We start from the raw sequence: 27,222 nt of genomic DNA on the forward strand, positions 1-27,222 counted from the left end.
GTTGTAAAGCTTACAGTCTTCCCTCTCCAGAAACCTTGCTTCCTTCTCTTTATCCTCAGTATCAACCACATTTTGACCCCCACTGGAATGATCCCGGTTGCCCTGTATCCCTTGCCACATACATTGACTAGTATAGAGCCACCTGGTGCTGAGAAAGTGCAAAATTAGCTGTAAAATAACTGTTCAGTGAAAAGATCAGTTAGCTTTGAGGACAGACCGCTAAGTTACTTTGTGTAAGTGCAAAACTAGAGAAACAGCTCTGAATCTCTTGCTAAAGATATAAAATGGACACAGGTGTGAACTGTGTGGTGAAGAGTACCAGAGATCTCTGAGGACCTCTGCTTATTGAAGTCACCAAAGGTGAGATACAACAACCCCAGAAAATCCATGCTCAATGCAATGATATCCAAGCAACTCGGGCATAGCTGGAGGGGCAGGCGGGTCTCATCAGAGGACCACCCTCTTCCATTGTTGGGCTAAGACATGACTTGCTCAAGTGACAGGGTCCTACTGAGTGGCTTCTCCTTCAGCAGTCACACCCCAGTGGTGTCTCTAGGTAGGCTCAACCATGAAGTACAGTTAAACCAACTCCTGGAGCAAAAAGAGTGCACTTGGTTAGCTATGGCAGGTCAGGTAACAAGTGCTGGGTGCTGAAGTCATCATCAGTTTACCACAATTGCCCAGTTAGAAGTTAGCATGGGAAGATGAGAGAACCATAAAGAAAAGCAGGACAGCTCTCCTGTGGGAGAACCTGATAAAATGGCAAGCCCATCTACTAAGCTGTATTGTGAGAGCTGCATATATCAGACTGCTCAAAAAGACTGTAAAGATACCATTTAAGTTCTTCTTAATGCGCAGCTAAAAGGTAGGCAGATCAATAAAGATTATTATCCCCATTTTACAGAGCATGAAAGTGAAGCACGGTGCAGCATATTCAGAATTAGCCTTCTAAGCTGGAATTTCCTGTGCGTTTCTCTTTGCAGACCATAGTACTTAAATTTTATTTTTTAAGGTGTCCCTATCTGAACAGCAGCTGTTCATGTGAGAAGATGGCTGTTTACTGAGGATAGAGGCACTTATTTACATCATTATCAGGTTTCAGATTGTTTTCTAAAATCTAATTTCTAAAATTCAGCATGAATGAAATATATGATTGCGATGTTTCGCAACACGTAAATTTCTCCCAGTTTCTGTGACCGAACGTATTTATGGCCCACAAATATATTCTTCGACTTTTAATATAATCTCACCAAACACAAGGAATAACCTTCTTAATTTTATCAGCAGAGACATAGCAAAGGCCTCCTCTTCCTTTGCCATGTCTGCAAAGGCCACAACCTTGGAGTGTCATTACTCCAATGCAACTTTAACTATCAAGGTCCTAATCCCAGCAAAGCAAAAAAATGCTGCGCTGGTGTTATCAGTAATGGAAATGTTTGCATTCACATTTAAAATGCATTTCTTGGAGTGCAGTTGGCCGTTTCACAGAATGACAGTGCTGAAGTGGACAGTTTGTAAGGTCAGAAGCAGAAGGCTATCTATACGTATTAATGTGTGTCACACACCACAGTGTACGTGGCATGCTGTACATGCACCCGGCCAGAAACGGAGCAGGGAAAACACAGATGGGAGAAATGTTCCAGAAGGACAAACGAACAAGTGCCCTCAGGGGTGTTACTGTAGAAACCAAGGGTAAATCCAAACGAGAAACAGCCCTTTCACTTTCTGAAACTTCCTGAGATTTCAGAAGGTTTTATTCCATTTTATACCAAAATTAAGTACAATCTTTCTGGTTACTCTTTATTGCGTGCAGCTTTCATGTGGCTAAAATCAGATTCAGGTTTCCCCTTTCAAGTTCCCCCTTGTCCAAATACCCTCTCCTAAATATCCTAATAGCTCATTAGTTCACATGTGAGGAGTACTGCAACTGGATCCCTTCCCCAAACCTTGTGTGACTTTCCTCACGCTGAGCCAGATCCTCCTTCCTTTTAATTCTGGTATGAAATTTCACCCTGGGCCCTGCTAATCTGTCCTCTTAAATTATTGTGAAAGTTGAAGACAATTTATGGGTTTGATACATTTAAATCTCGTCAAGAAATAAAACAAGGCCATGACACAGGCTTGAGGCACTGGTGTGCCACAGTACAGACTGTTTAATTGCCAGTGATTTCCCTAGTTGGGAGGCATTGCTCCTTTCTAGGAAATGCTGCTATTTCAGATTATATTTAAGGACAATTCAGGAATAGCATGTGACAGGGACCCATCTCACAAGATACTTACAGAATCACACAATCACAGAAAGGTTTGAGTTGGAAGGGGCCTCTTGAAGACCATCTAGTTCAACTCCCCTGACATGGGCAGTGACATCTTCCACTAGACTACATTGCATAAAGCCCGATCCAACCTGGTCTTGAACACTCCCATGGATAAGACATCTATAACCTGTCTGAGACACAGCAGAACTGGCTTCTTACTCTGTCAGTGTTTGACCTCAAATTCATAAACAACTCCACTTGTCAAAGATGTTCCTGAGGAAAAAAGTCCCACCCCCCTAGAAGTCCTCATCTACAAAAACAGAATTTAAAAACTTTTGTGGTTTTTTTTTTTTTACACTATGCATGCGACTTTCACAATTCCTTATAGTATATATATAATAATAAAATTATATCAATTATTATTCTTTCTTTATATTTAATTGCCTTTGGGGTTTACTTTGCTGTAATATACAGGCTGAAACTGCAGGCAGCAGCTGAGTGACTGCTCATAACTTCTTGGGATAAACCTCTAATTGCACCATTTACACTGCAGATACAAAACCAGATTTTGCATAACTGTATGAGGGACTAATTGCTGATTTCCCAGTAATGAGTCTTTTCTTGGGGCTCCTAATAAACCAGTTGTGTTTTGACACTCAGTGAAGTTATTATGATACTCAAAAATGAAGCATACAACTGTTTTTTATTAAGTTCTTCTCCCTCTTCTATCATCAGAAACAGGGATGATGCCTTGCTTCAGCGGTTTCCTGTCACAACCTAAGGATTATTACAAACTGTAGCCAAATGGATAGTTCACCAACTGCCTTTATTTCTGCTCTGAAAAGGGTAAGTAAAATCAAAGACCAACTACACTGGTTTGTTTCTATCGTCAGCCAGGGCTTCGATTATAAAAAGGAAAAGTTTTTTTCAGTAGTATCAACAAAATGAACATCTCTCCAATTTGATCAATCTTACAACCCGTTAAATACTGAAGGTTAATTATTCAGTTTTGGGGCTTTGGTCTAGTAGAAGGTGTCCCTGTCCACGGCAGGGACATTGGAATAGATGACCTTGAAGGTCCTTTCTAGCCCAAACCATTCTATGATTCTATAACTTTCTTCAGTTTTGCAAACTATCAGAAGCTGCTTCTATTGAGACATATGTTCCTTCTTGTATGGTATCAGTATGAGTTACTTTAAGGAGATAATCTAAGAAGAAAATGACTGAGGAAAAGGTAGAAAAATGAGAATCTGCACAAAATTCTTCAGCTTCTCTGCACCTGCCCCTTTCTTAATCACCCACATATTTGTAAATTTATACACTACCTATATAAATTATAAACACATAGATATATACATTTCAAAATATATGATTTATTATATTTATATCAAGAATCAAACTATATTTATAAGCTATACTGCATATATGCAATACGCTGCAAATCTACATACTGAAAAAATAGAATCATGAATACAAGCAATACAATTTGCAGACTTCTTCTGAAAATAATGCTATTCCATCTCATTCTTTCGAGTAATGACAACATGATTCTTCAGCTCACACAGGATAAGACCAAGGCTGCCTGTGTCTTTCAAATTAGAAGTTGCATCAATTCATGCAAATCGTGCAGATTCCTTTGTTGCATTGTATTTCCTGATGAGAACTCAGAAAGAAGACAAACCAAGATGCTGTTATGAGAACAAGGCATTGAATAGTGACGCTAGAAATAGGTACCTATGAAACTGTACTCCTGAGTCACCATTCCATGCAAGGAAGTTTAGTTTCCAAGGTTAAGTATTGCTCATATATCATAAAACATATCGGGTGGTTTATTGTTTGTAAGTATCAGAGTGGAACTTTAGGTCCAACATTCTGCCTGACTTTCTCAGTGCTTTATTTTTTTAGGGAATAATGTTTGTATGCTAACATCAAACTATAAAGGAATTTATTTGTCATGACTGTAGGAATTATGTGGTGAAATTTTCCTCAAGCAGATGCTCTTATGTTCTGGTAGCAGGTGCATGTGTACAGTCATAAAAAAGAATGCATTTTTTATCAAACATTGTGAATAACACAACATTTTCTCATTCGAAAAATCTAAAGATATATAATTATCAAATTGAAGATTAAAAATTATGTTGGTTGTCTGCTGAGCTGTTCTTTCTAAACAATCTCCTTATCAGATTTAGCTTCCCTTTAAAAACAAGAATTAAGTCAGGCATAAGGACCCTTAGAGGTCATAGTTCTCTGAGTTGAGTTGAGTTAAGCAACTGCTGGTTTAATTAGATTTACTGGTCCCAAGCATTTCTGAAAATCAGCTAGCGAGATTCTTATGAAAGTATTCCTTATGTAAAATTATTTGATGGCTGTTTAGTATAAAATATTTTAGCAATATTTTTTTATGACAACAGATCCATGATATGTTGTGACAAAACAGCCAATATTATCATATTTGTTATGACAAAATAGCCATAATTTCTGATAATGTTTGATGATCACAGAAAGAAGTCACTAATTATAGTTTTTAGCATTTTACTGCTTGTCTCCCAAACCACAAACAGCTTTCCTGATTACTGTGCAGATCCTTGTAGGGTATATACAAGCAAGCACACTTTTGTATGTGTGATTTTCGTTTTTTTTTGTAAATCCTCTTGACAACAAAAAGTAGTGGTATTTATTTTCTCAGGAATTGAATACAAAGCAACTGGGCCAACAGCATGAATTTCTAGAATTAATTACAATGAAAATATTTTGGTAAATATTCATTCCTACAAAACTACACACCTACTTCTAAAATCGATAAAAGTTAAAAAAGTTTTAATATTGCTCTTTTTAAAAGGGATGTGGCACACTACTGCCAACGTCTGCATCTGGGTGAGCAGGAGTATTCCTGGTACCTTACTAAATCTGGTTCTTTCCCTTGATTGCTCCTTTCGACTGTATGTAAAATTTGGCATAAAATATGGTAAAATTTTCGAATGTATGTTAAATTTGGCATCCTCAAATAGTTATTTTTCTTTTTCATTTTCATTGATGAAATTGCCTGAGAAAAGAGAAGTGTATTTTGGAAAAATGACTTTGAAGGCCTAAAAATGAGTTTTTTTCTATTGGAATACCAATGGATGTTTTCTTAGATACTTCTCCATGAGAAACTAGACTGAAATCACTAACCATCAAATAATCTTCAGATGCAATCTTCAGGACCTGAGTTCTTGAATTAGATTACAGGTCAAAGAATTTCTAGGCCATTAATATATTCTTGAATAATCTACTCTCATCTTCTCACTATTAAATCACATACACTATATAAAATATTTATCAGAGATCACCAAATCTCTCAGTAATTCTTAAGGGTGAAATTAATTAGGTATTCATTCAATCATTTCAGATTTAGCCAAAATTCATTACAGGAAGGCCAATAAATATTGCAGTCAATCAGTAGCAACGATACTCAGCGTTGTTGTTGCACAGACATATTTCTCCAAATACTTTTATAAACCTTGAGCTTGCAGCACAGATACAACTACAAATGGTACAGTAGTTGTCTGCCAGCCCATAACTTCAACATAGCACCTGTACAATAAGACATTCTTCTAAATACGAAGTCATGCCCTACTTCAGATGACATGTCCGCAATTTTAGATGATCTAGACTTTAGTTAAGACCTGTTGGCCTTCTTAATTAAGAGTTGTAACTTTTAATGTGATAGTCTACAAAAGTTCAGGGCAAGGCTGAGGTGAATAACTGTGCAATCCTGGGCAGTAGTGCACAAAGGTACTACTGAGACACTTTTCAGTTTTACAGGGCATACATTTCTTCAACAAGCAATTTTCAGAGTGCTAAAAACAACCCACAACGCTTATCACAGTATGACTGTGGTGGAACAAACCATCCTAGGTTATCTCCTTACCATGGATATCACTATGGAAACCAATATTCCAGCCTTTCAAGTGGAATTTCTTTATAATGCTACACAATTACATGGGCATTGAGGAAAAGAAGCAAAAATTTCTCTCACTGAAAGAGGGTGGAAAAATTTAGATGGGTCACCTACAAATTCTTGAATGAAAAATGGTCATGACTCCAACTTTCTACATCTGAATACCTAGGGAAAAAAAAGTCCTTTGTGAGATCAAATATAACTTTCCTTTGTCTCACGTTCAGCAGAGATTTGCTTGCTCCTTTCAGTACCAATGCCTCCTTGAAAATTTGCCAGCCAAATAGAAACCAGACCTCAGTCCTTCACACCTTGGGAAAGTTGTTCTGGCTCCTGGTTCATCATGCTGCTTTCACTTTTGGAAAGTTTCTAAAATTCCAGTCCTCCATTTAATCATCTGCAAGATGTTTGTATAAATACTATTTACCTCCCTGCCTTAACTAATTTTTGTAAGGCTGCCTAAGATTTATGAAGAAGAGATACCTTGTAAAGGTAGGGGGTTTTTTATGTCAGAGATGGCTATCTCACTGAAAATACCCTCAGCTGGTTTTATTCATGAATGTTAGTAGGGGAGGGTATGCCTCACTCAGAACAAAATATTCTCCTGATGCAATGGCACTTAACTCAGGAGGTTAAGTGGGTCTGCAGAGGAATATCCAGCATTTGGTCACTGCTCCATTTCCATCAGCCAAAAGACATTTGTTTGTGTTGGATTACATAGAGATGTGAGTACATCTCAGGCCAAACAATTAATTTTTGTACATTCAAGATGTTCCTACTGAAACAAATACTCAAACAATTACAATTAAATCTTAACTGAATAATTCTCAAATTTAGGGAAGACGTAGCAAGAGACTGTGTTTATGAACCTGTGAGAGGAACATGCAGCTTAATTATCAGTTTCATTCAGGCCCAGTCTGTAAGTCTGCTTAAGGAAGACTTAAATAACTATGATTTTCTTTATAAGCAACAGTGTGCCTGAGATAAACCCATCTCCAGCACATACATTGCTGCTGTACTGAAGCAACGTGCTCCTGATACAGACAGGCATATTGACATTTCTTTATATGTTTTGATATGAATTGAAGCTATGTCACGTTTCTCTTTGCTTGCAGCGGAGCCCCACATCCTTGAGGCCGGTTCTGTGGAAGGTAGAGGATCACAGACAGTTTGTACATCTTCTGTCTTTGCCTGTTGCCTCTGTATCAGTCCTAAAAAGCTTTCTGCTGTGACCTGCAGATGACTAAAGGTGAGGGGCTCCTTTACCTTCTTGGCTCTAGAGGAAGGGGATGCTATAGCGAATCTAACTACAAATATCTTTAGTATATGAAAGAGTAAAATTACCAGTAAGACCATCAGATATTGCTTCCTTCATTCAGGCTTTGTCTTAATTTAAGTAGTCTCCCTGATAAAAATCCATGGAGAATATTAGTTAATAGGGCTGAAAAGGGTGGAATATTCTATGAGAGGAACAAAGCTGATGTGAAAGGGGGAAAAAACAACCATAAAATGAAATTCAGCTTTATATATTTTCAAAATGTATATTTTAGTTACAAGTGTTCTTGTAATACATTTTTTAAAAATTCAGTGTAGTCTCAGTAATATATGAAGCCTCTGAAAAGCACTCTTTACTAAATCTTGGAGCAATAGTGGAGAAGATTCCCTGGTGTATGGGGATTACAGAGAAGAGTGAAGAGATGAGTGAAGTGCAAATACCACAGTATAATTCATATATGGAACATTTTAATTGATGGCAATAGCAGATGTTCCAATTTATAAGTCAAGGAATTGTGCTCATTTCTGAGACAGAAATTAATATTTTAACTACCCTTGAAACAGCATCAATATTTCTTCCTGTGCAGAGCACAACATAGTAAAGATGCAGTAAAAGATGAAAGCTCTTTGATCCTTTTGTATGCTTAAAGATACCAGAACAGTGCCAATACGTTTTGAGGAAGACAGACAAGAAATATTGTTTGCCAAGACAGCACAATATCCCAAAACAGTGACACTGGGTGTACTAAGGACTACAAAAATATTTATTGTTCATAGTTCTACCCCACTGAGTCTCTCAGGCCTCAATAGAATCCTTTTGTCCCCTCTTCATTCAAGTAAAGTCATTAGTATGCAAACATATTTGATCTCGACATACACAATACCTCTATCTTTTTAGCCCCCAATATCAGGGAAAGAAAACTGTCTGGGATTATATCACGGTATAGATCTTATGAGTCAGGAGCAAAGTGAATAACTGGAATCCCAGCAGTCATTTACAAGAGCCACTGAGCTGCACTGAATAGGCCCCTGGTTCGGCTGCGCTCAGGGGTTGCTGCCAATCGCCAGGTAATATTTCCCAGGAAGATTTCATCTCCCGGCTTCTCATTTATTGCTGATAATGCTAATTATCTCTGGACTCCGTTTCGGTTTGGAGATATGTTTGCATAATATTATCAAGCTTTTTTTTCTCTGACTTGAGTTCTGCTAATAAAAATCAAAAGTAAATCTACTGACCTGAATGCAATGGCCCCTGGGACTTAAATATGCTGCAGGGTGATATTTAGGTCTAGTTGAAGCCTGTAGTTCTTTTAAAATTATGGGTGGCTAACTGTACCCTGAGCAGCCTAGATCTGGGTGTGAGTGGGTATCTCAGGCTTTGATTTCAGCTGAAACTAGAAAATTGTAGAGATTCTCTCTCTTCAATCTGTTCTTACAGAACCCATTTTTCCCAGTGCAGCAGCCCCAGGCAAATCAAGCAGATGACTCATGAATAATTGTGGAAAGAAAGTGGAAAATTATGTCCATTTTTGTTTTCACTTCAAAATGGTATTTAAGATAAATTTAAAATTAAATAAAAATCTGAACACCCCACCACCGTACCACCCTCACTTTCAGGCTAGATTGAGCCATTCTGATCAAATCTGAAATATTTTACATCATTTTTAGCCCTTCTAAACTAGAAAAAAGCCCCACAAAATTCTTTAATAGAAAATGTAAGAATAAGACGCCTAAACATTATCCCAACACTGTACTTTAAATTCTTACTGAAAAAAATTTGTGAAAATGACACGTTATGTTTGTATTCAATGTCATTTTCCCATCAGAAATCAGTGATAGTTGAGTCTGTGCATCTACCAGCCTCTCCTTCTTACCTCATCTTCCCTTCCCTGTCCTCCTCACCCCCGGGGAAAAAAAAAAAAAGGGAGGGGAAAAAAACCCAACAAACAACAAACAAACAAAACCCAAACCCATTTCTCAGATTAAAAAGAAAGTTCATCCAGGCACACCTTTTTTCACCCAGGCTGCTTCACTCAGAAATGAAAATGTAAAGGTGCGTAAACAAAAAATAACCTCAAAAAAGAAATTAGCATCTCAAAAAAAAAAAAAAAAAGAAGAAACTTATCAAATATGCATTTGTTTATCACAGTCAAGTTTTATGATTCAAACCTGATTCATATATATTTTATGAAGAGAATATCCATTGTGGTGGCAAAATTAAATGTATTTTGAAACTTGTATGTGACATTTATCTATCTGCTCTATCAGAAAAAAGTTGTCATATTCATTCAGACATATATTACTTTTTCAATTTCCTGTCAGTAATGTTTTTTTAATGTTCTTTAGGAGGAGACCACGGGATTTCTCATTTCTCACAACAAAGACCATAATGCATTAGAATTATGTTGATGAGTTTATACCTAAAAAAGTTGCACCACCTTTTTTTTTTAGAGATGAACAATTTGCTCTTATCCATGACAATCTTTTTTTTTTTTTTTTTTTTTTTCTTAAGGTACAGAGTCGAGTAGAGAATTGTTGGGTCTTTTTTTCCTTCTTTTAAAGAAGTTCATCATACAAAACACAAAATTATGGTGCAATTTTATGATGATTCAGGTTCTACTGTGAGCCCCAAGAGATAACAAAGATAGCACAAGTATTGAAACTCCTTATCAGTTACCTTCCCTTCCAAAAGAATGATTTTGATAGAAAGTTTATATAAACCCATTGCTCAAGAATCAAAAATCAGGAGAACTGAATGAACAGCATTCAAGTTTAATTCCTAAACAAATGCAGAATACTTGAAATCAGACCATGTGCCCCCCCTTCTAAGCATGCATAATATCTAGGAATAAATACAAATATTTGGTAAAGCTGGCAGTAATTAGGATGGCCCATCTTCAAAAGGCTGTTGTTCAGTTTGACTTAGGTATGTACCGAAAATTTTTTGAACACCAGCAAATTAGGTTATTTTTTTTAGGACAGAAATTCTTACATGTTAAGACTCTTTCATGACATTTGTGGCACCTGCTGCTTGCAGGTGTGCCAGAAATACATTTACATTGGCCTATGGTCTGAGGTTTTAGCGTACCCCTTTTGTGTCCTAACCAAAACAGCAGGGTAGATGGCTAGAGAAATGTAAAAAGGAATCTGTCAAAAGGAGAGAGGTCTACCCCACTACTACAGGTTCAAAGAATTTTTTTTTAAACCAGGAGAACCTCAGACATGTAAAGTCTTCATTTATGCACAGCTGATTTTTAAATAACAGCATGCTACAGACAGAATACTTCATCTTACTTGAAAGAAAAGATACTCAACAGAAAGGCCCTCCCCTTCACACTGCAAATCATCATTTAGAGTATCAGTAAAGTATACTTTAAATAATTCAGATACCATTACACTGGTCTCTGGCTTGCTGCTTCTCAGTGTATTTGGGAAACACCAAGAAGCAAGCAAGCAAAACAGGAGCACAATATTCACAAAATATGAAGACTGCCTCTAGTCTCGTCCTAAAATTAAGGAAGGAGGGCCAGTGCTAAGTTCCACATGGCCACTATCAGCTGCTATTCAAGTTCTCTCCAGTCAATGTAGGGAGAGAGGAATGTCCGTAATGTCGAAGCCTAAAATGCACACCTTAGATCAGTGAAATGTTCTGTTCTTTGAGAGTCCCTGCTTGTTTCAGTGATGACAGAAAACACTAAGCAACTAGCTTAGATTTGATGCAGCCTAAGTTAACTTCCCTGTGGTTAAAATTAGGGGAAGGAATTGCAAGTCCAGGGTGAAAAGAGATAAAGGATTCCTCTGAGGAGCAGTCTGGAGAAGAGGAGATTGAGGGGAGATCTCATTGTGGTCTACAAGTTCCTTGTGAGGGTAGAAAGTGGGGCAGACACTGATCTCTTCTCTGTGGTGACCAGTGACAGGGCCCAAGAGAATGGCCTGAAGCTGTGTCAGGGGAGGTTTAGGTTGGATATAAGAAAATGGTTCTTCACCCAGCACTGGAACAGGCTCCCCAGGGAAATGGTCACAGCACCAAGCCTGGCAGAGTTCAAGAAGGTTTTGGACAATGCTCTCAGACACACGGTGTGACTCTCGGTGATAATCCTGTGCAGGGCCAGGAGTTGGACTCGATGATCCTTGTGGGTCCCTTCCAGCTAATCATATTCTGCGATATTCTGTGAGTTCTAATAACGACCTACAGTCTCTAGGATAAAATAATTTTTTAAAAGTCTAAAAAATAATAAAAAAAAAATCACAGGGACTTTTTCCAGGAAAGAGACTCAACTTTTCTTTATTTTTCCCCTTGTGAGTTACTATTACAATAAGACAAGGTTTTGAGAACACCTCACTGGTTGAAAAGATGTTCAGCACATGCACAAAATGAAATCTGTTTGACCATCCCTCTCTATTACAAACATAAACATGGAGATGATTCACTTAAATTACTTCAACTTGACTGGTAATATCTTGACACATTTCACTGGGGAGGGTATAACTTACAGAGCTCTTAAAAAGTAAGTTTAAAAAAAGGACACAGCAATGACTGTGGACTGAAGATTTATTAGAAAGATTCCCTAACCATCTCTTGGAAGTAAAATTTCCATTCTCTGCAAACTCAGTGAGAAATTGCTTTCTTGACATGATGCTCATTTATCTCCCCTCACTCAGTGTTCTTTGAGGTCTCCTTTTGCATCATTTGTTGGGTAGTACGAGGCCGATTTAAACATTTCTACATTTGTGCTGTTGCCAGAGACCATAGTGATTTAGTGAATCAGGCATGCATCATTCATGTTTGTTCCTTCTTTTCACTGCATATGATTTTAAGGAGAAATAAAAGGCAAGAGGGAGCCAAGGGTACAACTTACCTCAGTAAATGTTTCCTAGTAGGGGCCCTTTCCAATGATGGATCAGGTTATGAGAATTTCAGCTTGACTCAGTAATATTTAACATATATATTTTTATTTGTATTCAGAAAAGAGGCCTTTTGTCATGGCATACTTGTGGCATTTTGTTCTCTCAGCTTACAGGATGCAATAAATACACTGTTGGTTAAGGACTCCCATGTAAGCAAAGCTCTAAATATTCATTGTTACATATAAAGAAGCATGAGCCTATCTGAACAGGCAAATGCTTCTGTATATTACTGACAGTATTTCTAGGCCACCAGATTCATATGAAGATTTTATATAATCACCCTTCCAAAAAGCTTGTCTAGATTTTGTCCTGTACTCCTTTCCAACACTCTGTTACACTCTTACAAAAACATAGTTTGTGTTTGCAGTTTCAGAACATTTTCAATCAGCTCTTGGACTTCATAGATGAGAATCCTACCACGGCTCCCTGTGCCTTTCTGCATGTGGGGAACTGAGCACCAGGTAGTTTTGTTCTTTCTGGACCTTTGTGAACAAAAATTAAAATTAAAAGCCTTAATTTTTCTAAGCAGTCATCAAATATTTAATATCAGTATCCGGGCAGGTTTCTGTCTTGGCTGTTGTGGGAAAAATTCTTAGATGTGGTAGAGAATAAGGAACAATTGTTTTCAAATTCATCTGTCTACTTGACATCAAAGATAGGTGACTGTCTCCTACATGTGTCTACCTGAACAGTAGGTGTGATGGCAGGGACATTTCGATGTATCAGAGTTAGGAGAGGCATAATCCTGGGTATAAACACAGACTATCCAGTAGAACAACATATAGACTTAAACATATGAGTGATGCACTGTAGTTGCCAAGAATTGTAAGAGACTGTAAATACAAACCCCATACATTAGAATCTGCACAATTAAAGTTAACAGATCTACAGTGCAGATCCCAGAAGATGTGATTGAAACACCTAAAAATGGAAATCACCTCCCAGCACTTCGGAGGGCTCTGTGGAGGTGATGTTCATCAAAATGAGAGACATCTCAAGAAACAGGCAGACCATGCCATCTCGTGGGCAGACGTTTTGCTAAAAAAACCCTCAGTTTTCTTGACCTTCTAATAACTTCACTCCAGCCTCTTGTGCAGACCTGTCAATAGGACGAGTCTATGTGGCACGTCCTAGTAGTACGTATAGGATAAAGTCTCTTTTAACTCTCACTTTGCAGTCATTCAATAATACTTTTATATCTCGGTGAGAAATGAAACCCTTAGAAAAACACAGGCCTGGATTTATGCCCCACAGGCATAAATTATAGGAGTTAAATTAATAGTAGGAAGAAAATTATGGCCTGTGTACAGTCATGATTATACACTTCTAACACTTGAGACAGATCCCAAAGACAGAAGCATGACTCAGTAAGTTAATTAAAATATTTATAATTTCAGTTTCCTGGGAGTAATTTTATCTTTTCTGAGGACATGAACACAAATTTTGAGGTAAGCAATTCAGTTAAGAAAAAGATAGATATCTGCTCTATTTGAAATATTTTAGGATTTTGTCACGATATGGCAATAAGACAGAGGAAAGAACATTTCTCTGGATTGGTCATGGGAGACCTAAAGGAGTATTTTACCATGGGACTAAATACCTGAATCCCAGATACAGTGTGTGGCAAGGAACTCTTGGCAGGAAAAGAAAATAGTAGATATGGGGGAAGTAGGATAGAAATAAGGGAATTGGATACTTTGGGGTGTGTGAGGATGTGTTACTAGCATTGGCACCAGGTACCTGTTCACCAGTACTCGTTTTCACGTGGGTTCCACTTATTGAAGGAACCAAAAGAGCAAAAGCAGAACAGATGAGAACAAATTAAGGTTAATAAGAAAAATTGAGAAGGAAAGAAGAGGGAATTTTTATCATGGCAAGTGGTGTTGATTCCCCCTTAAAGCTAGTGCACTGCATGAGTCTAATATCATCTTTTTTTCTTTGAGGCTGTCTATTTGTGCTATCAAATAAGACAGATCTCAGCTTAATGCACAGCCCTCAAAGAAGGGAGTGGATTAGTCCTCCAGAGATGATGACTAACAAGTTAAAATTAAACTTTTTTCAGTTGGGCTGCAGTGACCTATTTATACAATTTCTTTCTTGCTAGCTAGCTTTTTTTTAACATTACAAGGTGTACCTGGCCTCTCTCATCTCTCTCTAAACTGTCTCCCTGATGTCCTGATCACTCTCTGATCTATTTTTCTATCTGCTGGGTGAATGCTAATATGACATATCCAACCTCTAAAACAAACCATTTATTTTGAAACTTGGCTATGTCAGAGTATTTGATGCGTCAAACATGAAAATGAATGTATATTTGGATATTGGGTACATCATGTCTTGATATTAAATTATCCTCTGAAAAGTGGATTGATTTTTAAACTGGCAGGATATATGTGTTTCTTCCTTGAATGTCTAGCAGGAAGCTAGACATGAGGAAAGTCTAGGAAAGGTTCTCTATGAAGCTGAAACAGAATTGCTCAAGGGCTGTGAGTGTTTTCTTTATATTAATAAATTCTTTTTTGTGCTTAAGGAAAGAGACTCTGTCATTCTCTTTCCATTATTATGTGACAATAATACATTAATCTTCTATGAGAGATACTTATCCTAGAGATAATATTTAATTAATGTGCAAAGAAGGAAGTTTAAGTGAAAAAGGTACTTTAAAAATCATATATATTTAATACATTGGCATAGATATTTCAAAGTCCTTTTTTTTGCTTTTTGATATCTGTGCCATTTGCATAGACACACGTGGAAGCCTACCACTGACAGCATCTGAGGGAAAATGACAAACTGAGATATACTTTTAGAAAGACAGATCGAGTGTCCATTCATTGTTAGGACTGCGATTCTTTTCTGCTTGAACTTCCTCTGTCACTGTTCACAGATCGACACACAGGAAAAGACACAGCACAGTTCTTTGCAACACTCAAGATTCAAACCAGAAGACACAACTTGTAAGAAATTCCAAACCTCCCCGAAACAGCAGGAGAGGTCTATCAGTGAGTCAAGGGCCTTAAATATTTAGCATTTTACATTAAATGACACTTTGACAGAGTGATCTGGCTTTTTCCTCCCTTTGTCCAAAAATGCTTCTTGGTTGGGATAAGTTAGATAAAATCTAAATAAGACCAAGCACCATGTTACACAAAGAACTATGATCTGAGTTTTTTTCAGAAATGGTGAGGCACATTTGGAAAGACAACTCAAAAAAATTCTCAGATTTGGTCCACTATTGCCACTGCTTTCCTACAGTCTTTCTATAATCCAATCTTCTGAGCAATCCCTCATAGAAAGGAGAAATCCAAAATTAAGAATAGTCTTGGATTCCACTCTAATGCGAGTCTCATACAGAAAGATTTCCATCATCTCTGTTTGGACAATTATGTGGCCTGAAGTTGTTCTCAACTTTGGCACCTCCTGAAGGCATGCAGTGATGCACTGCTCCTGACCACGACAATTCCACTGTTTGGGAAACATCAGTAACATAGAAAGCACTTTTCTTGGCACCACCTACATGCATCAACTCTGTCCACTTATGTCATCTTCATGAATTTTCAGTGTCCTTAGGAAAACTTCAGCCTTTGCCTTCAAGTTCTTCTGTGGTCTCTTTCCTCAGGAATCTAAAGGGCTAGCTAATGCTCCTGGATGAAATCTGTAAGTACCAAATTCAGTCTTCCAGGAGGATAAGTCAGATCTTCTCTGTGCACAGTAAAGTTTGCTTTAAGGGGAAAGTCAAAGACTTGGATTCTAACAGCAGTTAAGAAGCACTCCTGTGTTTATCACCTCTGGCTTCACCACATGCTGCTGCAAAAGCTAAGTGCACTTCTGTTGTCTGCCTTTCTCTAATGCAAATACAAGCAATATGCGTCCTTAAGAAGCCCCTTCATCAAGATTTTAAAATCCAAATGAAAACAAAACCTAAAAGTCAAACGGACAAAAAAATTCCTAACAGAACAGATAAAATCAAATGCCCGTATCAAACATGCAATGCACTACTCTACAAGTTTATTGTGGGAGGAAGACCAAATTGTGACTATCACTAGTTATATTTCTTAACGCATTACTGGAAGGTGATAAGATATAATGATGAGAGCAGTGTAAGGATCTCTGTAGAGCAGAAGGATTTCACTGACTGTGATGTATGTCACTAGTGATAAATGAAAGGTTTCCATGCTTATAGCCACCTCGTGATGCTAAGGTAAATGGATTGTAGTAGGAGTAGGATCTTCTTTTAGTTACTAGTTAGCTTTCATGAAGATGGTATTTAGCTTGAACTAGCAGTTAGTTTGGTTTTCACTTCCATGCAAAAGCAATTAAGAAGGCAATGACAAAGGGACAGATATGCCCTGTATTTCTGGCTTGAAATAATTAATTTGGAATAGTAACATTTTCAAAACTACCTAAACGCTTCAGGCTTTTAAGGTTCTCTTCAAAGTATATTTACTCCACATAATACAGTGTGTTGGCAAGGCCCCAGAGGTAATAACTAATGAGCTAGATCCTATGTCACCTTGTTGAGAAGCAGAATTAATTAGTCCAGCCATAACAACACACTACCCAGGCTTTTGGCTGCTGGATTCTGTGCTAGTATGGCACTGAGACAGAGAAATGAACTGTCTCTGGCAATTTGCTTGCAGTGCTCTGTTACGGTGCACAGACATGCCTTCAAGCACTGAGACACATAACACCAACTGAAGGAAACTCAGACTTTTACAGGTATGAAAGTTGCTTTTGAAAATAAGACTAAAAAAAAAAAAAAAATCTACGTCCAAGACGCAGCATTTTGGGCAGAGATCCAGGCAAGAGGCTACAATCCGAAGTGTGAAGTTTTAGTACTAAAAGTAAGATTTGTTGCAAGTTAGATGAAAGAAATTTCAGTGGCCTGATAGAATTTTCATCACACAATTATTCTTTCCATTTGTCAGTGATCACTGCCTAAAATACACAAAACAGACTGGTTGGCTCATGTTTTGGTATGGTCACTCTGTCCCAGTCCTTTTTGTTTTCATGAAACTGCCAATTTGCATGATCTGAGAGTTTGGTCCATACATTTTCACATTTATGCCAATAGAGCTACAACTGAGGTTAGATAAATAGTGCAATAAAGATAGATAAAAAGGTTAGATAAATAGTAAAAAATAAAGACACAGTCAGCAAAAATATGTTAAAAGAATTATTTGTCTTTTGATTTAAATTCACGTGGGAGGTAATTAGACAAACAGCCTTCTCCATGGATAGCTGTGGGGAGGGAAACCAATGGGAAAAAAAAAAATCTTCCCTTACAACTGACCTTTTTTCAGAGTATGTGCCCTTTTCTTCCTGCAAATGGCAAAACTGCATGTATTCAGCACAGTGAAACTTTGAGGGGGAAAATAGAGAGTCAGATTCCACCCACTAGAAATCCAGTACTTTAATATGAATGTCTGTCAAAACAGATTCTCCAGGTAAATGGTTTTCCATTTCTTAAATGCTATTATTGTTTGACTGTTACAGTCCCTCCCTCTAACCTCTCACTCAAAATGTGCCTCTTTTAATTTCTCAGGCTTCTCATGAAATAGCCTTAAAGTACACCATTCTGATACTACCAACTCACACTTCTGTCTGTCTTAGCCCTGGGAAGACACTGTTAGCAGTTACTATTTAAACAATTATTGCTAAGAATTTTGTGAACACTGTTAGATACTGTCAGGGCTAAAATATTAGCAGTTATCCTGTATTAGAAATATATAGGTGAAACAGATGCAGAAATGATTGTAAGAAAGAGAAAACAGAATGAAGAGAAAAGGCTAAGGGACGTCGAACATCTGAGGAACAGCATGAATTGCACATATTCAGAAGGGCTCTAAGGAGTGGTACACATTACAGGGTTTTGGGGACCCCAGAAGTTTTGGAGAACTGAAAAACCCCAAACAACAAAAAGAGCCCAACAAACAATCAGCATCCTCCTTTTAAGTCTGATGAGGAGTTGAACCTTGCATTCCCAGTGGGAGTTGCCAATTTTATTGGTTAGTGTTAAAAAGAAAACTAGGTCACATATCAGTTTCTACATATCTTCTAGCAGATAACTGATAATTCCACAATATTAACTTTGTACTTTTACCTATAGCTATTGAGAAGCTCTTTCATCTGTGGTTCTAGAGAACTGAAGGTTTTATAAACAATTTTGTGTATACATACCACTTAATCATCATACCATGCTCTACCAGCAAGAAAAAGGAGAAAAAATTGTGGAGTTGAAAAAGAGTAACAGAAAAAAAAAAATAAAATCAGTGTATTAGTTTTATCTATGCATGAAATTATACTTTTGTCACTGAATACATCGTATAGGGATTCAACAGAAGTGGTGTAAATCCTTGCAAAGGTATACATTTCAGTATTAGAATATCTAATCTCTATTTAGCTGAAACAAAATTGAGTCAAAAATTTAATAACTAAATAACCTATGATCTATGTAAATAAATAATAAAATCAGGCTCCCCACTCAGTTTTTTCTCACTTGTTTAACTAAGCTCCATTAAAATCTGCCTTAGATTTTAGGTGTATTTTCTTTTAGAGTAGAGATAACGCCAAATGAACATCTGAAAGTATGTTTTCTTTTATAGTGGAGATAGCCCCAAACGAACATCATCAGAATATGCTACAGAAAATGCTAAAGAAAATACTACAAGCACCTTTTTCCACACCCTTTTATAATGAGCTCACCTTCCAAAAGAAGGCAATGGCTTTCTGTATGGGAAAGAAGTGTTCCTAGCACTGTGGCCTGTTGTATATTTTCCAGATTGTGGCCTTGGCCACTTAAGCTAGAAACAAGATATCTGTTCTGCTTAGAATTACAGACTCAGTTTGCAAATAGCTGTTATCACATCAGAAAAAAGGAGTTGCAGAAAAGAGTGAAAATAATAGTACCCACATGTATACATGGAATAGTTGGGAAGGCAGAAATTTCCTTCACCATAAAAGATACTTTAGCACTTCCCAAGCCAGTCCAGAATGAGGACAATGCTATCTTTTAAATCCCATCCCTGTTGTTATTGCACATGACATATTACATTGTACTGTACAGTGCGTGGTGATGAGAAATTCCCTGCTTATTTAATTGTGATCCTTCAATGAATTTGAAAGGGAGCACTTTATTTCCATTTCTTTAATTTACTAGTTCTTTAGCTGATGATTTTATTAACTCTTGTATTTGAGAACTGATGCTTAACAAAAAAAAAAAAAAAAAAAAAAAAAAAAAAAAAAAAAAAAAAAGGAGAAGAAAAAAAAAGGCCCTTGGCAGTATTGTGAAGGCCTGGAACTGAATAATGCACTTTAATAATGAGGAATAGAGCTATGGCTTTTGCTGATGGCTGTGACCGGCTCTGTGACCTGATTATGTCGCAGAGTGTCAGCAGCTGAGACACTACAAAAGGGAGCGCATCCCATCAAATCTATCTCCATTGTAATCACCCGCACTGCTGAGAGGCTTGTTAGGAGCAGGGAATCCATCAGGCCTCATTAGCACCGTTTACCATCAAGAAGGCTCAAAGAGCAAACGTGTACCCTCTAATCAGAATAATGAGAACCAAAGTACTCCTATTATCTAATTGGATTAACAATGCCTCCCTCCCTATTTAGTTTCCTGAGCTACTTGTGGACTACAACCCTCAAAAATTAGTTATTTTTTTTGTTAATTGTCAGGGTGGAGCCGTGTTCAAGGTTTTTCTCATACAGAAGGTTTTCACATCTAAAGAGCAAGGCATGGGCACAACGAAGCTCAAGTTCCTTCAAAGGCATTCTTAGATTATACTGATGCAATCCCAATTAATTCACTTAACACTTAGATTTTCCTATTAATCTACCAGGAAATAAAGTGTATTGCTCTCTTCATCCACAAGATACTTCATTATGCCAACCCTTATCATGCTACTTTTTTTTTCTTTTTATGTTATTTTGCAGTTGCTGATTGAGGAGGTATTTTTCTCCTGTTAGACAAATTCCATCTTTCCAAAAAAGAAACTAAAGTTACTCAGCACCCACAGTTAACATGTATTTGATCCTGTTGAAGTCAAGAGACTTTTAAGAATTCAACTGATGACAATTAAGGAACCAGATGCATCAACCTTGCTCTCATGTTTCTGTGGCTTCTTTTCCTTAAAAATATTACAAAATCAGCCAAAGTACACATTTCATGTACTTAATAGACACGCAAAACCCATGCAAAGCTCTTGCTATTTTCTTTCATTTGTAAAACCATTGTGAAAAAAGAGAAATACTAGGTTATTAAATCTCTGAAGAATCCAAGTGCAGCAGTGGCACTGGAATCCTGCTGTAAGGGCAGGCTGAAGCTGAGCAGGTAGACAGTTTCTCTTGGAAATCAGTGAATCTACTGACAGGGTGCAGTCTGGCAAACCTACTAACCTGGCCTTTACATTTAAGCTATGAAAGCCCAGTCCTGCAAATGCTTTCTGGAAAGTGCTGAGGGCAAATAGAATGTAAGCAGTGTTACATGGGCCAATAGCTCTTCATAATATGCCTCTGAAAATGAAAACTTGATTTAGAGTCCTCTACCTGCACTATATCAAATTAATCAGGTGATCTAATCATATTATTTCAATGGATTAGATCTCTTGGTTATGGTCTTGGGAAGCTCTGGTATTACAGTTCATATTGCCATCCAAAGCAAAAGAAGAAAAATAAACATACCCTAACTGTGAATTCAATAATTAAATTAATAACAAACATGTTATATAAATTATTGTTAATATATATAATTTTGTTACTGTAATTGTGAGAACTCCTTGGCTGTTGGGAATGAAGGCCATGCCATATGTCATTTAAAAGATCATTTCCCTAAATTTGGCACAGGATCTTGGATTTGACCTATAGCTTAATGCCTCCAGGGATTCCTGATCACCATATATTTGGCCAGACAGATGGACTTTTACAAGCCCTGAATTTCTGTAACAGAAGCTGCATGTAATTACAAAGATGGTACACAGAAACATTCCAGTAAGTCATCCAGCTTTATATTTGCAGGAGTGAATTTTGGGTGTCGCACTTGTGATTCTTTGAAAGGGTCAGTTTTGAAAGGACAGATTCTTAACATATGATGCAAATCTGGCTCTTTAATGACTTCAAGCAGGTTATTCAGTAATGGAGTGTCCCAAATTACTATTCAGTTAAGCTCCCAATGTTGAAGAAACCCTCCTTTCAGTTCTTGGTTAGGTCCTATAATTTTATTAGTTTAAAGGAATGTGATTTAGTTTATGGAATGTAGTTTAATTATACTTAATATTCCTGTTTTAAGATAGATAGCCTGAGCACTGGGCTCTAAGTAAGATGTGTTTATGCTGAATATTATAAAAATGGATGTTATATTACACACATTATCAATATTTATCTATATTGTGGCAAGCATTGATTATAAAACAAGAAATGTTTAAAAAAGAAGTAACAAAAAGACAACCCTTACTTAAAAGAACTAAACAAACATTTAGATGCTGTAGTTTTATCCAAGAATATAGAAGATTCTTCCTTTCTCTGCAACCTGTGGAATTATTGGACTTTACATTATGTCTGGAATAAACAAGACTTAGCCTGAGGGAATCAATAGTTTCATTCAGTGATACCTTCAGAGTCGTATTGTTTTTAAACACACAATGAATGGCCACACATTACCTATGTTTTCTGTGGAGAACATGAAAAGGAAAAACTCTGAAAAAACCGGACTGTGTTTTTACCTTCAGCTCTTCCAGTGAACATCTTTGGTGTCAAGTGCCTCATGTGAGTGGTGACTGGGAACCGTTTCTAGAGCACAGACAGAAACAAGCAGGCTCCTGCGCTGGAGCTGAGCTGACTGTGAGTTATGGGTATTATAACCAACTTTTATTCCAAACCAATACCCCATCCCTCCAGAAATCTTAATAGGCTTTTGAGAGCCTCCATTTAAAGCTGGCTGCATAAAATGATCCTTTGATGAAAAGGGATTGAAACAAGGGTTAAAGTAGACATTGAAAGGTTATTGTAGAGGGCACATTGTTCATACAATCCTCCTTTAATATGTGTGGTGTGCACCTGCGATAAGATGATTCATTAGATAAGGCCTCACTTTGACAAGCTCCATCGTTCAACCCTCGGGGTAGTGATGGAACAATTCTGCACCCACCCAGTAAATATAACAAGGTCAGCATTTTTTTTTTTTTTTCCTGGGACTTGTATGGTGATAGTGAAGCTCAGGAAGCATCTTTGTTTATGTGCTATGTTAAAAAAAAAAGGGGGGGGTTTTCCTATAAATTGTTGACTTTTATTTTTTAATGGGCCAAAATAAAAAACATCATTCCTGTTCCAATTAACTGATATGGTGACAGAAAATTACCGTGAAAAAAGCTGCTCTTATTTTTTTTCCTTCTCACTAGTAAACAGTAAGAGTAGAAACTAAACTTTAGATTCACATATCACCCAAGCTGCATCATTTCAATAAATATTTTCCAGGGCCTAACATCCGCATAAACACTGTGGATATCACTGTATGCCCAATTTGTAGCATTTAGAATAATGACATTCAAATTACTCAGTTACCAGGTGCAGTCATAAGTTACATTGACAGATTTGTTGCAGTGAAACAAGTAATTGTGTTAATTTTGGCCCTAGTAAATGCAATAAAGAATGACAGTGGTCACAATCCCAAAGGCACTGAGGCACGCTGCATCAAAGGAATTATTTATATATATATATGGATTCAGACGCATATCTTTCTGCATCACACTAGAACTGAAACTGAAATAGTTTGAACAAATAAACAGTTCCAAAATGCAGATAGCGCACAGTCTCTCTCTCAGACTCACTAACACTTCAATATCGTTCAAGTTTCCTGTTTGGAAAATGTTCTTTGAACCAAAAAACGCTCCCAAATTTTGCATTTACAGGCTGGCAGATTCATTGCAAATGGCTTAACATAAGATGAGAAGCAAATGAGAAAGCCAGTTAAATCCATCCCATTACTTCATTTCAATTTGTGTTCCTTTACTTAAAACATTTAATACCTCTTTAGAAATGAAGTAATACAGAAATGCTAGAGAAATGCAAAAAGGTGTAGCACAGTACCACTTTGATACAATTGTCTGCTGTTAGGCATATATAAGTGGAAGGAGACATCTGGTATGTTTGGTAAGAATCAGAGGATTGCTGGACTTTTAAAATACCAGAGTATTGCACTACTGTGATCTTTCCAAAGGGTTGAATTGAAATGAAACAAAACTTAAGCCTTTTCTAGCTTGAAAACACCTTCTAACAGTTCCTGACTTCCTCCCAGTTCTCAGACTTTCCATTTCTTACCTTGTCTGGCAAATCAATATTTATTTATCTTCAATATGTGCACTTTTAAATTGCTGTCATACAGCGGAACTCGTTTTTGTCCCAGGATCAGCCTGCCATCAGAATTCACTGTTTGCTCCATCTCCCACTCACCTGTCCTTGTGCATTAGTGACGAGTTGACCTGTGACCCCCTGAAGACTGGAGAGGGCATTGCCAAAGGCCTGGGAGCTTGCTATGGAGCCCATGGCTGCTGCTGCTGCAGCGGCTGCTGCTTGACTTGCTAGTGGATTATTAACCAGCTGAAAAAAAAAAAAAAAAAAAAAAAAAAAAAAAAAAAAAAAAAAAAAAAAAAAAAAAAAAAAAAAAAAAAAAAAAAAAAAGAAAAAAGATCATGATAAAACCCCACGATAAACACAGAAACAGAGTGCTAACTGGAAAACATAAAAGGGATTGCACAATCACTTTTATGTTATTTTAATGGGTTTTTTTTTTCCCACTTAAATGTGCATAAAAACCTGTCTGCTCTGAGAGCTTGAGTAGTTCTGAGAGGATCTTATTTCTGGGGCTTTGACAACAAATAGTTTTTAAAAAAGCAGAGAGAATTCCATGTTAATGTTGAAGAATAAAATTCTCTTTTTGAACCCTATATTCTCTTTTCTTCTTTCTTTTCTTTTTTTTTTATTTTTTAAATGAGTTATGCTTGATGTGTTTCCTTAGGCTCAATGTGCTAATTCCACAGGTGTAGCAGCCTAGTATTGCTGTAAACAGCAATCAGTGAAAAATTAGAATCTGATTTGAGTGGGAGTGGAATATTTACTTGGGCATATTCAGAACAGAGACTAATGATCCCAGAAACAAGAAAAACCTGCAAATCCTTTTAATTTTCGTCATTAAAGAATTTGTCTCAGCAGCTAGATGCATCACAGCAGAAGACTCAACCTTGTGATTAAGTTCAGTAGAAATCAACAAAAATTCATTTGCAAAATATGATACTGAGCAACTTACTGCTCTTCAACTGTGAATGATTAATTTCAGGACTCACAAGTTTTCAGGAAATGAGTTTTACTCCCTGTTTTAGTCAATTCTACCCGGGTGCTCCATAGAAAGCATAGAGTACAATCATGGCTTTCACCTTAGAAGACTATCAGAATCCCACAGGAGGGAACACTCCAATCAGCATTTGTGTTTATCAAACATACAAAATGTGTGTTCTTCTGTCAGAAACAAAATACCCTGTGGGATGTGGCTTTTCTACTGGATTATTGGGAAGTTTCTATTTTCTTATCCTCTTCTGCGAATGGACAAAGTTTGAAGCAAGAATAAAGGGCTGACAGTAAAAAAAAAATAAAAATGTTAGGAACCATCATCACTAGGACAGCTGCCTTGAGAATAATCAAACTAACTGAGTTCAAGAGGCTGAAAATATATTCTAGAGTCCCTTTGCCTCCTAAGAGTCATTGCACTATAGTAGAACTTGCAAAATGCATATTAGGAGGATACTGCAGCCAGAAATTTGAGGGACAAAACTAGGGACATTTTTTCCTAGACTGAGGTGAAAATGATGGAGCTTAAGGTTCGAGCTGAAATGAGTAGTAGTTTTAAGCCCTCAGATGACGAGTAAATTATCAATCCTGTAGAACCAGAGAGTCACAGACACTGGTAAGGGATGCACTTCGCAGACAGGCTCCACTTCAAAATAGGTTATAAAAAATTAATCAGTGATTAGTAGATGTTTTAAGCATGTTACAGATATGAGTAGTGTGTATGTTATAGATGTTTAGAAGCCCATCAATAGAATATGTCAGATATGGTTATAATCTATGCTTATAAGAAACCTACTTGTCTGTTCGACATTGCAAAATCTACAATTGATTGGTCATACATTAAAACATCTATTAATCATTCATTAGCCCTTCATAAAGCATTTATAAATGGAACCTTGATATAAAGTGTTGCTTAAAGGGGTGCCTTGAGCACATCCAATCCCTCTAGAAATCGTAAAGTAAATAACTAAATAAAGATTAGTAGCAGTGCCAGACAGAAAAGATGACATTGTTTGGAGGAAATATTTTGATTTGGAAAAAATTGTTCTATGAATCTCTAAAAGCAATCTGCAGCATCCTGTGGCAAGAAAACCAAGCAGGAGTAAAACACAAAGGGGGAAAACTGCAATGAGCGCTTGATTAGCAGTCCTGATGGGCTGTGAAGAGAGCAGAGACCAGCACAGTGACCAAGGCAAAGCTCAGTCCCTGAATGCAGACTGCGAGCGAGTCCACTGACTGCCCGAGGGGTGAGCACAAACGTAGTTGCATGTACTCCTCAGTGGTTTGGGTGGTGGTGCCTGGGCACAGCAGTGTAATGCCAGCTAATAGCAGAGATAAACTTGCAGGTTTCCTGCTCAAAACAGTGACATTTGTTTATTGTCCAGAGCGGGAGCTGGTAAGCTGCCTTTTTTCCCACAACACTTCATGGGCAGTACTGGGACTTGGAGTAATTCCCTTGTAGCTGTAAATACTTGGAGAAGAAAAGGTCAGCAGCAAAAGTGTAAGATTCAGAAAAGGCCTTCTACAATCTTATTAGTAACCCACAAATTATTGCACCTCTGATCCCACAGCATCTGACTGCAGGTATAAATGATAATCTTTGGGCAAATAAAGCAGTTACCTAATAAACAACACTGACTGCTATATTCAGGGCTTCAGTGGCATGTGGGAACAACTATCCACAGTTGGGAACAACTTGAGGAACATAAATAAGCTTGTGGAGCTGGAAACTAGAAAGGGTTAAAACCTTCTAAATATCAGACTATCATCTTCTAGAATCTCTTTTCCATTTTTCTTGCTCCAGTTTTCAAAAGAATGTACATTTTCAAATACAACAATAAAATTAATTTACAACAAACCCTGGAGACACTCAGGATTGCTTTTAGTTGCATCACAGAGATAAGCTACTTATTAAAAATGATGGCAGAGGCTGCGATATGCATAGGTACCCTGCATAGTACCATGTTCCAGGAAAAAGCACAGTGAATGGGCCAACTCACAGGGTAAGAGACTTCCAAGTGCACATAAAACCATCCTTATCTATTAAAAGGTCTGATTAAAAAGGAGAACATGCATTTTGCTTTGACTGCTTTGGGAAGCTGTTGACTGCAAGTTATGCTCTGTTAAACTAACCCCTTTTATCCTGTCTGAAAACTGGGGATGGAGAGATACATCTCATTTCCATGCTTGGACACCAAGGTAATACATAGAATCTTTGTTTTAAAAATAAATCTCTGACTTGAGAGATTTCTGCTATTTCTCAGTGAAGGTTGGATCCCTAAGTATATTTATTAGAAATATTATAAATATATTATGAAAATCCCACAAAGGGATCTACCCATTTTGTTTCTGTATTTAAATAATGATTTAGTTTGGAAGGCTGAAATGTTTCAAGATGTCAATTCCATTGCCCAAATTTCTGCTCCCACTCAGAACTCCAGCCATCACTGTAGGTAACAGTGATCTTAGCCCTCTTAAGGATGCCTCTGCTGATGACATGGTTAT

At 37.3% G+C, this 27,222-nt stretch overlaps 1 protein-coding gene across 1 annotated transcript in view; it reads right to left on the minus strand.

The window, feature by feature from the left end:
* POU6F2 (POU class 6 homeobox 2) overlaps positions 1 to 27,222 on the minus strand; it is a 294,805-nt gene that overhangs the window by 27,009 nt on the left and 240,574 nt on the right. The window lies entirely within an intron of this gene.

This window comes from Empidonax traillii, unplaced genomic scaffold (genome assembly GCF_003031625.1).
Source record: "Empidonax traillii isolate 1590-97213 ecotype Southwest subspecies unplaced genomic scaffold, ASM303162v1 scaffold741:size898883, whole genome shotgun sequence".
Lineage (NCBI taxonomy): Eukaryota > Metazoa > Chordata > Aves > Passeriformes > Tyrannidae > Empidonax > Empidonax traillii.